General features: G+C 46.9%; 1 long non-coding RNA gene across 1 annotated transcript; it reads left to right on the forward strand.

Moving 5' to 3' along the window:
• The first annotated feature begins 5,367 nt into the window (after positions 1-5,367).
• On the forward strand, positions 5,368-9,100 carry LOC123522189. Its single transcript, XR_006680470.1, has 3 exons — positions 5,368-5,496; positions 7,451-7,537; positions 8,574-9,100. It is a non-coding gene; the product is annotated as an uncharacterized LOC123522189 (long non-coding RNA).
• Positions 9,101-12,573: the final 3,473 nt, after the last annotated feature.

Here is a 12,573-nt window from a genome sequence, read left to right on the forward strand (position 1 = left end):
GGGCCTCCAGCTGCGGGGCACATGCAACCGGAGCGAACTCCCCTCACATGGCCTGTGTTGGAGACGCCCAAATGCTCACAGTGCAAGGAAGGGTTCATTTCAGGCCAGAGTTCTTCACGGATGTCGTTCTTCCTTCAACCCCACCCAGGTCCTTGGATGGCAAAAGGCAAAGGACACAGCCGCAGAAGAAAGGAAATGTGGAACTATGGGTCAGCAAGACATTCCTTATGTGATAACAGGGTAGATCCTTGAATCTTGGAAAGACTGCTGTCAACCCTCTGCAGACCAATGTGGGGCCAGAATCAGTTGGGTGAGAGAACATTCTGGAGGCCTGGGATATGGAAGATTCCTGTTTCTGTTGCTACTGAGACTACAGAACTGGGGGTTCCTTCATGAGAAACTTAGGGCTACTGGGCAGCTGGTGAAAAAGACACTTACAAATGTAGTAAACAAAAAATCCAACCTCTTTCTCAATGTATACACACATACATACGGGGGTACCCCCCCCAAAATCAGAATTTTTTCCCAAAGCTGTGTAATTTGTTTTACAAAACAACCTTATTACCTTCAAAGTATTCTCCATTACACTTAATACAGTTGTCAAATCCGCGATTCCATTCTTGGAAACATTTTTCAAACACATCTGTTTGGATGGCTGATAGCACCTCCCTTGTTTTTTCCTTCACCTCTTCTATGTCATCAAATCACTGTCCTTTCATGTCCCTCTTCATTTGAGGAAACAAAAAGATGTCACATGGAGTGAGGTCAGGTGAGTAACGTGTGTGGGGCGAGAGGTATGCTGCTTTTTGCCAAAAACTGGTAGACTGAGATGGTTGCATGAGCCATAAATCAGGTCTTTTTGTCACACACTTTTATGCTCTTTTCAGAACCTCTAAATCAGTGGTTCTCAACCTTCCTAATGCCGTGACCCTTTAATACAGTTCCTCATGTTGTGGTGACCCACCAACCATAAAATTATTTTCATTGCTACTTCATAATTGTAATTTTGCTACTGTTATGAATCATCATATAAATATCTGATATGCAGGATGTATTTTCATTGTGACAAATTGAACATAATGAAAGCATAGTGATTAATCACAAAAATGATATGTAATTCTATATTGTGAAATATTTATTTCTAATGATGCATAAATGAAATTTTGTCTTGAAGCATGGTGTAGCACGGGTAACAGTCTCCACGCCAGGTACTCTTATGTGGGTCTATCTGCATGTGGGTGGACCTGCCTGGAGATGGAGAGAGGAGCGTTTTCTTAGTTCCTTCAATGGTCTTAGGCGACCCCGGTGAAAGGGTGGTTCAACCCACAAAGGGGTCATGACCCACAAGTTCAGAACCGCTGCTCTAAATAATAGCTTGATTAACAGTCTGACCTGGTGGAATGAACTCCAAATGCACTACAAGCCAACATTTTCATCTGTTGACAGACAGATGAAGTTGACAGACATCCAAATGAGGCTTGTCATCAATCGACATCGCACTTATTTTGAAATGAGAAAAACACTTGGACCCTTGCGTTTTTCCCATAGTGTGGTCCTTGAAAGCTGTGGTCAACATCACATGTTTCTGCAGCATTTTTCCCAGACAGGAAACAAAATTTCATAACTGCATGCTGTTCTCTTAAATTGGTCATCACAAAAAACAAGGTTATGGCGAAACTGCTTTTATGAAATTATTCACTGTTATCAGAGAGAACCTTCCCAAGTAATGCCACTTGGTGCACTAACTCTGAGCGAGCTGCTCGATGGATGCTCATCTAGCAGGATAAATTAATACTATGAAAGTTCTGCTCCGCCCTGTGCAATTCCATTTTTTGGGGGGTGGGGTAACCCCTCGTATATATACACATATATGAGAATATGTGTATTTTAGGAGAAAAATAACATATTTACTGTAGCATCTCACTTGATAGTTCACTCAGCAGTGAACACTGTTCATATAGTCATGATAATGCAAACCTATACTGTAGACTTAATTCAAAATTGTGATCTAACTAAATTGGGATAATGCGAAGGGACAATGGGAGAGGGTTATGTCACTGTTACACTCTGACAACTCACTGCCATCGTCTACTGTGACTCACAGCGACTCTACGCAGGGTTCCTGAGCCTGTACATCTTGACAGGAGCAGATCACTTCATCTCTCTCCCACAGCACAGGTGGTAAGTTTACACTGCTGACCTTGTGGTTAGCAATTCGGTACTTAGCTTACAGTGCCACTACCTGCGGTGCTGGAGTCATCACTGTTCATCTGCAACCCACCACTCACCATGATGGCCAGGCCTCCAGGGTAGCCCAGTACTCCTCACTACTCCTCACTGTTGTCTCTGCACTCCTCAGCTCACCGGCCCACCTGAATGCTCCCTCCCTACTCTAATGAAACCAAACTCACCGCCACCAAGTGGATTCTGACTCATAGGGACCCCATAGGACACAGAACTGTGGGATCCCCAGGTTGTAAATCCTTACAGGAGCAGAAATCCCCATCTCTTCCCCCTGGTGGATTTGAACCACTGACCTTGTGGTGAACAGCATAACACACTATGTCACCAGAGTTCTCACTATTAATAGGAAATCAAAATTAAATAGGCAAACCTGATGAATCAAGAAATATCTGTGTAGGGGGGAAGAGGGAGAAAGGGGGAACTGATCAACAAGGTTGGATAACACACACACACACACACACACCCTGGGTGGGGGGGCGAACAATAGAAATGTGAATGCAAGGAGATAACAAACGGTGTAAGACACAAAATAATATATAATTAATCAAGGATTTGCAAGGGTGGGAGGGTGGGGGAGTGAGGGGGAAAGAGAGAAGCTGATATCAAGGGCTCAAGCAGAAAGCAATTGTTTTAGAAATGGCAACATATGTACAAGCGTGCTTGAGAGAAATAAATGCTGGATTGTTATAAGATCTGTAAGAGCTTCCAATAAAATGCTTAAAAAAAAATCCGTGTTGGAATGTTCTAGCTGCAGTGGAACTGACGCTGCCTCTTGGTAACACATGGTACAGTAGAATGAAGCACTGCCTGGTCTGGCGTCGTCCTCACAGGTACCGGCATGTCCACGTCCATGTGCCAACCATTTCACTGAAAGCTCTTCCAGGCCCTTGTTGACCAAATGGTTCCCCTTGAGCAACTGTTCTCTCCTAATGATCGTTCCAAAGCAAGACATGTTGCATTGAGCAAATATGGGGCAAAAGACTTCTTTGAAGTGTTGACAAGTGTCCCAGGGGAGAAAACGGAAAAAAAAAAAATTCATCCAACAAACCATTGGGTTGATTCTGGCTCATAGCAAACCTACTGGACACAGTAGGACTGCCCCTGGGGATTTATGAGCCTGTAAACCTTAACGGAAGCAGAAAGGCTCACTGTTATCCCACTGAGCGCTGGTGGTTTCGAACTACTGACCTTGCTGTTTGCAGTCCTAGCTGGACTCCGTTAGGGAAGAAAAGAGACTCCAGATTCAAACATGTTATAGAAACATACTTAGTACGTCTCAAACAGGACAAAGACATGAACGAGATAAATCATCTGAATGAGGGAGACTGTCAGCAAGAGGTCAGGATGGTGGTGACAGACTCACAGACACTTGGCGACTCAAATCGGATTTGGAGGACAAAGGAAACTTTCCCCAATCATGATTGGTGGCAGATGAATTCATCAGTTTCAGGTGGGACTACAGAAGCAGGAAAGGCGCTCATGATGGGAATAAGTACGCTATTGCAGATAGAAAAGTTTGTAGGACTGGTTTAGGGCCCTCTGACCAGGCAGTCAGGGTAAGATTCATGATTATACAACCCAGTACCCCAATTCCCATCAAGGGCACATGAAAGCAAGTCCCCAGCTAGGCTGTCTAGGGCTGGCTAGGAGAGTGGTAGCAATTCACTAAAAACACTCTGTCTCAGGGCAAATTCACAGTTTTCAGTTAATGGCCAGAAAGAACTCAATGGGGGCAGAATCAACAGGGAGAATCAAAACTGGACTTCCCACTCGACACTGTCCCCTTCCACAAACCTGTTGGCTTTGTTGTTGTTCAGTGCCACTGAGTTGCTTCTGACTCATTAGAGACCCTAAGGACAACAGACACTGCCTAGGCCTGTGTCTCCCTCACAGTTGGCATGCTGGAGCCCATTGTTGCAGCCACCTGTCAATGCATCTCCTGGAGGGCCTGCCTCCTTGTGTACTGACCTGCTTTATCAAGCCTGGTGTCCTTTTTCAGGGGAGGGTCTCCCTTGATAACATACCAAAGTACTTGCCACCCTCCCTTCTATCGAGCACTCCCGCTGTCCTCCTTCCGAAAGAGACTTGTGTGTTCTTCCAGCTGCCCATGGTACTTGCAATATTCTTTGCCAACACCGTAATTCAACTTCATGTAGTGCATTTGAATTAGGTTCTGTGAACCTGATATTCCGAATTTAAGCCTAATAACAAGATTAAAGATCTCACTCTGAGGACTGAGGCGCACCTGACCCAAGCCAGTAGTGGCAAAGGACAGGGAATTTATCCTGGGCTGTCAGAACCCACAGAACTGCTTTGGAAGAAGTACAGCTGGATGGCTACTGGACAGTAAGAATGGCAAGACTTTGTGTCTTTTATTTTGAGCATGTTGTCAGGAGGGACCAATCCCTGCAGAAGAACAACACGCTGGCTAAGTGGAGGGTCACATAAAAAGAGGAAGAGATGCAGTTGTTAAGCAGCTAAGAGGCAGGGGCAGGGGGTTGTTCCTCCCACGCCTGCACAAGGCCCCCTACAGGACGTTGGGAAGAAAAATCAGGCTTGAACTGGGCATGCTCCAGTTCATGGGGGTGGGGGGGGGGGGGGGGTAAATCCCCTCTCCCACCATGCCAGATGGGTGTTACACCTGTGAGGCCGAAACTAGGCCCAGGTGGGCTTAAGTCAGCCAATGGGGTCGACCAATACCATCAACCACGCCTCCCCAGCCAGAGGCTTTAAATATCCTGGCAGCAGGAAGGCCGAGTCTTTATGCTCACCTCCTGGTCAGAGGCAGGTGGAGGTAGGAGGCGCACACATGCCGCCTGGGCAGGGCCCCCCCCCACCCCCCTGGGGCCTATTCGGTGCCCTCAGGCTCTCTCCTCACTATCTTTGACCACGCGCTCCCGATTCTCTTTTACCCTGCTTCTGCGCCCGCACTGCCATGCCGTGGTCTCTCTGGCCTCAGTTCACCACGTGTGGGCGCACAGTCCCACGAGGTGGCCCATGTTCGGTTGTGAGCCCCAGCACAGCTTATGCACGGTTTGGCACGCTTCCCTGACAGCATGTACTCCTGGGAGACTGTAAAACCTGAAATTTCTCCCGTCCTTTATAAAAACCTGCTTGGATTACCAACCAGGCTTCTGTGTGAATTCTTTCTCCTCCGAAGCCAAGAACCGAGGGATTTCCCACGCGAGAAACCTAACACAGCGCCTGCAACAGAAGGCTCAAACCTACAATTATCCGGATGGTGCAGGACTGGTAAGTGTTTCATGCTCTCCCTCTGAGTGGGCTGGCATTTAACAATCATTTAACAAACGATGTTTCAAAGCAAGACAGTAGGGCAAAGTTGTGATGCCCAGGGGTTTCACTGGCTAGTTTCTGACTTACTCTGAAGCCTGTACAAGGTGGGTGACCCTTTTGGTGTCCCAAATACAGTGACTTAGCTCCCAGCACGACAGCAACATGCAGTCCATCACAGGACAGTCAAGAGACAGGTGATGGAGTGCAAGCCCATTCATTACCTGTGAATTTCAGAAGAATGGAAAGGCATGGGGCAGCAGTCGCTCATTTGGTAGACTGAATACTAAATATTAAAAAGGCCTGTGCATGTTTTACTTTGTATGAGCTAAATCTTTTGAATGCATTTTCAAAAGAGGGCAAATTGCTGACTAGCTGAGAAGCAGTCTGCTCTTTGCTCCCAGGCTCCTGTCTGTCCCCCAACCCGTAAGCAGACCACCAAGGACAGGTTGTAAAATCATGGCCCTTAATGAGCTGAGCCAGCAGACCCAAGTGGAGGATCGAGTCAGCGTTTCAGGGCTTGTTTTGCCCTCTTGTTAAACAAGAGCAAATTCTGAGGTGTTCTAATTAAGCTGGAATTGGGAATGCAGGAGAGGGGGAGGGCCGGGGGAGTGATGAGCACACACTCCTTGTTACAGCATGCCTTGTCACACGTTATTGCTTACATAGCGACGATGATCTGACCAACTCAGCTACCGCAGGGGAAATTACCATTTGTAAATACGAAGCTGGGGATTACAAAAGGTCCTTGAACGCTCAGTGATTAGCGTTCAACTTAATCTTCAGGGATGAGCATTTATGCCAAGTTAATAACTGAAAGGATCTTATGAAAAGGACTCATTTAGTCATAGTGTACATTTATGGCTTTACAAAAATAATCACTACAATTTACGGCGATTAGAGAATTAAGTTGCATTTCCACTTCTGTGGGGGGGCAGCTGTGATTCTCAGTGTCCCTCTGGTTTAATACAGCAAGACTTAGAGCGGGTCATGTGTGACAGCTGGGACTGCCACCCTGCTATCATCTCTCTCCGAGAGGCTCCTGCACCATGCTGACCTAGCAAACAGCCCTCACCCGAGTGGAGCCCGGTCATTTGGCTCCAGTCCAGCCCTCTCCCCACTGTCTAAGTCAAGGGACCTTCCTCCGCAGCCTAACTCTGAAATGTGTTCCCAGGTGTTCACTGGGTCTGGAACCAAAGGGCTGTAAATGGATGGATGTTAACATGGTGCAGACTTGGGGAGAATTTACGAAAGCAGATTCGTGAGTGTGAGATGAAGCTAAATTAGCTCATAAATGAAGATGGTGTTAGGTTTCTCGGGTGGGTGATACCTCGGCCGTTTGCTTCGCACACTGAAAGCTGTTTTGTAATCCAAGTGGGTTTTTATGGAGGGCTGGATAAGTTTCACGTTTTAGAGTCTCAAAGGGATTCACAGCTGAGCACAGCCATATGGCAAAGGGCACCCACATGTGTGGAACTGGGGGGGGGGGGCGTGGTCCTGGGAGGCCAGAAGCCCAAGAACCCTGTAAGAGCATGTGCGCCCAGACTGAGAAGGGAGACCCTCCCCTTCCCCCTGCCTCTGAGCCTTCCCAGTCAGGATATTCCAAACTCTGGCAGGGGAGGCATGGTTGATGGTATTGGTTGACCCCATTGGCTGAGTTAGGCCCACCTGGGTGATGTCATGAGCCTTGGCCTTGTTTGGGAGCCCAGGTGTACCTCCCACCTGTCTGGGGGCTTGGGTTATGAGCATGCTCAGTTTGGGGCTTTCATAGGTGTTCAATGGTTGCCTGATTTCTGTCCAACCTCCTTGATGGGGGCCTTTGCAGGCATGGGAGGGACAAGCCCCCTGTCCCTAAGCTAGCTACCTAACAGCACCACCATTCAATATTCTCACTGGCTGTCTGCTGTGTCCCCAGGTGGTAGGCAAGTTTCATCTGATGGCAGACGTGCACGGAAGAGCCGAGAGAAACGTCTGCTCCACTTGCTTCCATGAGTAAGCAAAGGTAAAGACCGCCTCCCTCCTTCCCTCCCGTAGGTATGCAAGGGTGAGGGTGATCCAATTCTTGTTGGTTTCTTTTATCCTTCTGGGTCTTCTCCTGTAATTCTGTCTGATCAGAATCTCCATGGCTGGGCCTAGGAATCTTTAAAGTCGTCTAAGTTCTCATGGATTCTGTTCCGATTGGGCAGCTTCTCCATGAAATTAGGGGTGTGCCTTGGCAATGAATGCCCTCCTCTGAAGCCCACCCTGCCTGCAAGTAGGAGTTCCAAACTTTGTGGGGCATCCACACAAGACAAAGGGCATAGAGTCTCTCTGCAGCCTTGGGGTACTCAGCTAGAGTGGTGAGGGTTTTCTATCACTCTCCACCCCATCCCCACAGTCATTTTTCTTTCCTTGATGCTTCTAGCTTTCCAAAATAACCCCAAAACCTATAAAAAACACTATTACAAAATCTTAAAAGGTAAAATTCATACTGACATTGGAAGGCGCCCATTACTCTGGTTTTCTTCAATAGTCTTTGTTCTGTTTCAGTCAATGATATTTCATCCCTATTAGGAACCCAGCAGACTTTTATGAATGGGTTTAAAAACCTAGTTATCCTTGGCTGTATGCTGTCTACCAGTAAACGCATTCCAAGTCCGAACTCAGCTAAAACTAAGTTTCTTGGCTCCGATGAGTCTAAGAAACCTGGGTTTGAACCTGAGCCCTTCGTTTACTAGCTAGTCAAGTGATTCCCCACCTCTGCGTTGTAGCTTAATGGTGAAACAAGAGTCGTTAGCTGCTGTGAGCCCTTCAGGGCTCCAGAGGCCTCTGATGCGCACAGGGCATTGGTCATTCAGAGCCTGGGCCTCCGTCATCCATTAGGAGGTTTTCCATGGAGCCTCCGTGGCCCCAGAGCAAGTGGAAGGAACGTTTCAGAAAAGTCTGAGGCATGGGTCATACACGAATAAAGGTTCGATGATCTCTTTCAACTACATTCTTTATAATGACACCTCTGAATTTACACAAGGGATCTTTAGTAAGGTTTTTTCCTCATACAGTTTGAAACATCATAATGGATGGCTTCCACCAAACAACTCCCCAACGTCTACTTCAAGCTCTGCTCGAGGACACTGAAATGATCTCGGCTCATTTCCAACCGGACACATTTGAAATTTCACTTTCCTAGGTGCAGCAATTATAAAGACAAGTATGTGCACGTCTTTCAGATAAAACATGACTCAACATGCAAGCTGCTTTGCGCATTGTGATTGAGAAGCCAGCTTTTCATTAGCCTCCCACTTTACTATGGAGACGGCAAGGGAAGCGGTAGAGGCAGTGGCCTACCGCTCTTTCCAAGGGAGTGTGGCAGTCCCTCTTGTCCTGTGCACGCTCACGCATAACCAAGCTCCCAATTGGTAGGCCGGTGGCTACCCGTCATAAAGGCATTTACTTCCTGCCGCCTGGAAGTGACAGGTGACCATGTGACTAAGGTCTGCTCAGTGGATGCGTGGCTGTACTTTTTGGATTGGTGTCACGTTTGTGGTTTCTCTTCCCTTTCAATTTTTTGGTATGAAAATCAACTATATCTTGTTTAAGTCATTATTTTGGCCAGCAAACCTATCCTGATAAATATACTTGTACTACAGAGAATATGAATATGTCTTTAGTGCTAAGATACAGGGGTTCTCTGATAAGGATGAAACAAAAAACGTAAAACCGATGTTCTGCTTAGGCCAAGAATATTTATCTTCCTCCCTGAAAGGCTCCGACACATAAAACTTGGCTCCGTAAAACAATGACAACTTTCAAAACACAAACAAAACTAAAGAGCATTATGTAAAGATGAAGTAAGGCACAGGACAAGTGAAGGGTAAATGAGGCACAGGGAGACAGACAAAGATAACTGAAAGGACAAAGGGAGAGCAGAAACAGAAATAGCTTTATTAGGGGGGAGCTCCCGGGCGAAGCCCCATGGTCTAGCCAGTAGCCCAGAGGAATCGTGGGCTCTGCTCAGGGTGTGGGATTCTTAAAGGAAAGAGGGGGAGGGGGTTGTGCTGGCAGGGGGGAAGGTTTATGGCCCAGGATGTAGTTTGTTCTGGCAGGTAGGCTGTCCTGTTATCCAGGAATCAGGCATTCTGGGCATGGTTCCTCGGTCTCCTCATTCCAGGGAAGTGGGGCCCCGGCCTGCTTCAGCTTAGCCCAATCACATGCTTAGTAAAACTAGTCAATCATGTAAAGGCAAATTTTGAACGACACTATTATTATAAGGGAAAACACAGAAAAGGGGTTGTTTGTTTGAACACCAAAAGATAAAACTTTGGAGACTACTAGGAGGCCAGGGTTGAAGGCAGGATGGGGAGAGGGGAAGAATGGGCTATCAGAGAGGGAAGGGAACAAAAGAACCACATGGGGGCAGTCTTAAGGGGACATTATTACCGATGTCATTTGCTGAGGTGGGCGATGCAACTGTCTTGAATCTCGTTGAAAACAGCTTTAAATCCCTGTGCTCTTCAAACATCAACTAGAGTGCAGGCTCACAGCCTTAAATGAAACAGAGTCCTCAGCCTAGAATCTAACTATTAGTTTCAGCAGCTAAAAGTAAAGTAAAATTGAAGTGGACTTGGAGTCTGTAGTGACATACAAGTTCATTTCAGACATATGAAAAACATGAATGGGAAAACAGCATTAGGTAACTATATGTGTATTTTATGTAGATTTTCAAACCATATACTCATTCTAATGCCCAAAATAGGTATTTTTATATGCATATAAATTCACCAGTTTCTTATGCAGTTGAGAGAATTAAAAAAGGAACAAGAATGGTGCTCATTTTTGCAAGTCAGAAGCTGACCACATTAGATGGGTCAAAGACCTCTGTAGGACACTGACTAAGAAGCCAGAAACGTTCTACAGAGTGTGTGTGACACAGCCCTGTGACCATTGTTCTCACCATAAAACCAGCTACTCCCATCCCAGCTCTCTCACTGTATTCCGGAGATGAACCCATGATGATTCTAGCCCTTCGTGCAGTGACTAAGGAACGGGACTCCACAAATGAAAACAATACCTCGTCTGCACTCTGCAGAGGTCTTTCATCTGCTCAGGAGTCACGGGGTCTTTCCTCAGGAAGTTTCTGGTGCCCTCGCAGCAACAAATCTGTTGCCAGTCAGCCTCTGTAAGATCTCACTGACCATAAGTTACAGGATCGAGAGAGCGTTTCACTACTTGGAACCGTAAAAAGCCCGTGAGACTCAGAAACATGTAATAAGCATCCGTGCTTTCAGAAAAGCTTCCCTGAAAACAGCTTTGTTTTGGAGGACCCAACTGTCACACCACTCAGCAGCCACTGGTGTTGAAGGCTGACCTCAGGGCTGCGTTTGGGTGAGACCACGTGGCAGGGTAGGTGAGTGCCGAAAGGAAAAGTCTAGCCACTGCTGAGTAAGCAGACTCACGTCCGCCACAGCACCCCAGCCCATTTCTAGGGTGCCTGACCCCAGCAGGTGGCACCACTGACAGAGGTGCAGGAGAAAACACTTCGTTTCTCCTGCAGAGGAAAGTGTTTAAGATTAGGAACAAGCAGGAAAGGCGCTGTCCTCTGAGAAAGAATGAAAGGCAGATTGTTTTTTTAAGTTGAACTCATTAATCATATTAGCTGAAAACTACCAATGAAGTACCAACATGTGACTTCTGCCACTTGGGGCAAACCCGTCACTTCCATTACCGGAAGTGATAGAGATAAAGGCACTCACTTTAACATGGATATAACTTTAACACCAAGTTTAATTTGGTGTGGACCAAACACAAGGGATTTTTGTGACCAAGCATTAAGGCTCTCTAAAAATATAAACATGTACAGAAAATAGGTATTTTTGTCACCGAGTTGCTTCCTACTCATAGTGACGCTACAGGACAGAGTAGAACAGCTGTGGGTTTCTGAGACTGTTGACCTTTATGGCAGTAGAAGCGGCTGGTGGTTTCAAACTGCTGACCTTGAGGTTAACAGCCCAACAACCAGTAACCAGATACACAAGCAGGGCTTCTGACTATAAAAATAAATGGCGTCGATGCTACTACACAGGGAAGTCGAGCATCCTGAACACGCTGCCACCTGCATGCATTCTCAGACTGTAGCCAGTGAAAGACCAGTATTACTATAAAACTGTTTTCACGTTTTCTTTGGAAAGAATAAAATTAGTATTTTAAGTAGGAGGAAAGCTGTCAAGTGCCAGTCTCACAAGACTTTCTCCTGAGTCGTTTCATTCCTGTAAAGCCATCCGAGCCTAGAGCGCTGGAAAGCAGGGCAGTGCCTGCCGGGGGTCAGGAATGATCTGCAAAGGCAGAGCGGGCACTCTGGGGAAGGGTGGCAATTCAACATCCTGACTGTGGACATGGTTGCCCAGGTGTATACGTGTCAAAACTCAATGAACTGCACAGTTAAATCAACAAGAATGTACACATTCAAAGTGCTAGCTTCAGACTGAACATCCAACCCCCAGCAGGCAGCGATGACTCACCCGAGCTGCCCACTCGAAGCCCAGGAGCCCAAGGACTAACCATCCAACACATAACAGGTGGCCTCACCGACTCATCACATCGCCAAGCTTAGTCCAGTGAATAGGCAAAGAGACTCGGCCCCCATTCCCCTCTAACAGCGGTGCTTTTCCTTTTCCTTCTGTTTGGGGTCTTCATCAAATTGCGATGGGACTTGCTTTGTGGCTGAAGCATCCTGTGTAGATGCGCACTCGACTGGAGTAGGGAACCACTGAGCACTGGGGAACGTGTGAGCTCACAGCGAGTAAGAGAGCCGGCGACACAGGATGTGAAGCAATGGAATATGATCCAGCTATGAAAAGCAACCGTGATTCATGCTACAACATGGATGAGCCTTGAAACATGCTAAGTGAAGTCAGACACAGAGTCCCTACTGTATGACCACATCTATGAACTCATCAGAGGAGGTAAATCCACAGACAGTCCTGAGATTACGCGCTCTCTCATTGCCACTGAGGTGATTCCAACTCACAGCCCCCCTTGGGGACTGGGTAGAAGACCCCCTCC

This window comes from Echinops telfairi, unplaced genomic scaffold (assembly GCF_000313985.2).
Source record: "Echinops telfairi isolate 266 unplaced genomic scaffold, ASM31398v2 ScPeMD7_3533;HRSCAF=4204_0, whole genome shotgun sequence".
NCBI classification, from domain to species: Eukaryota; Metazoa; Chordata; class Mammalia; order Afrosoricida; family Tenrecidae; genus Echinops; species Echinops telfairi.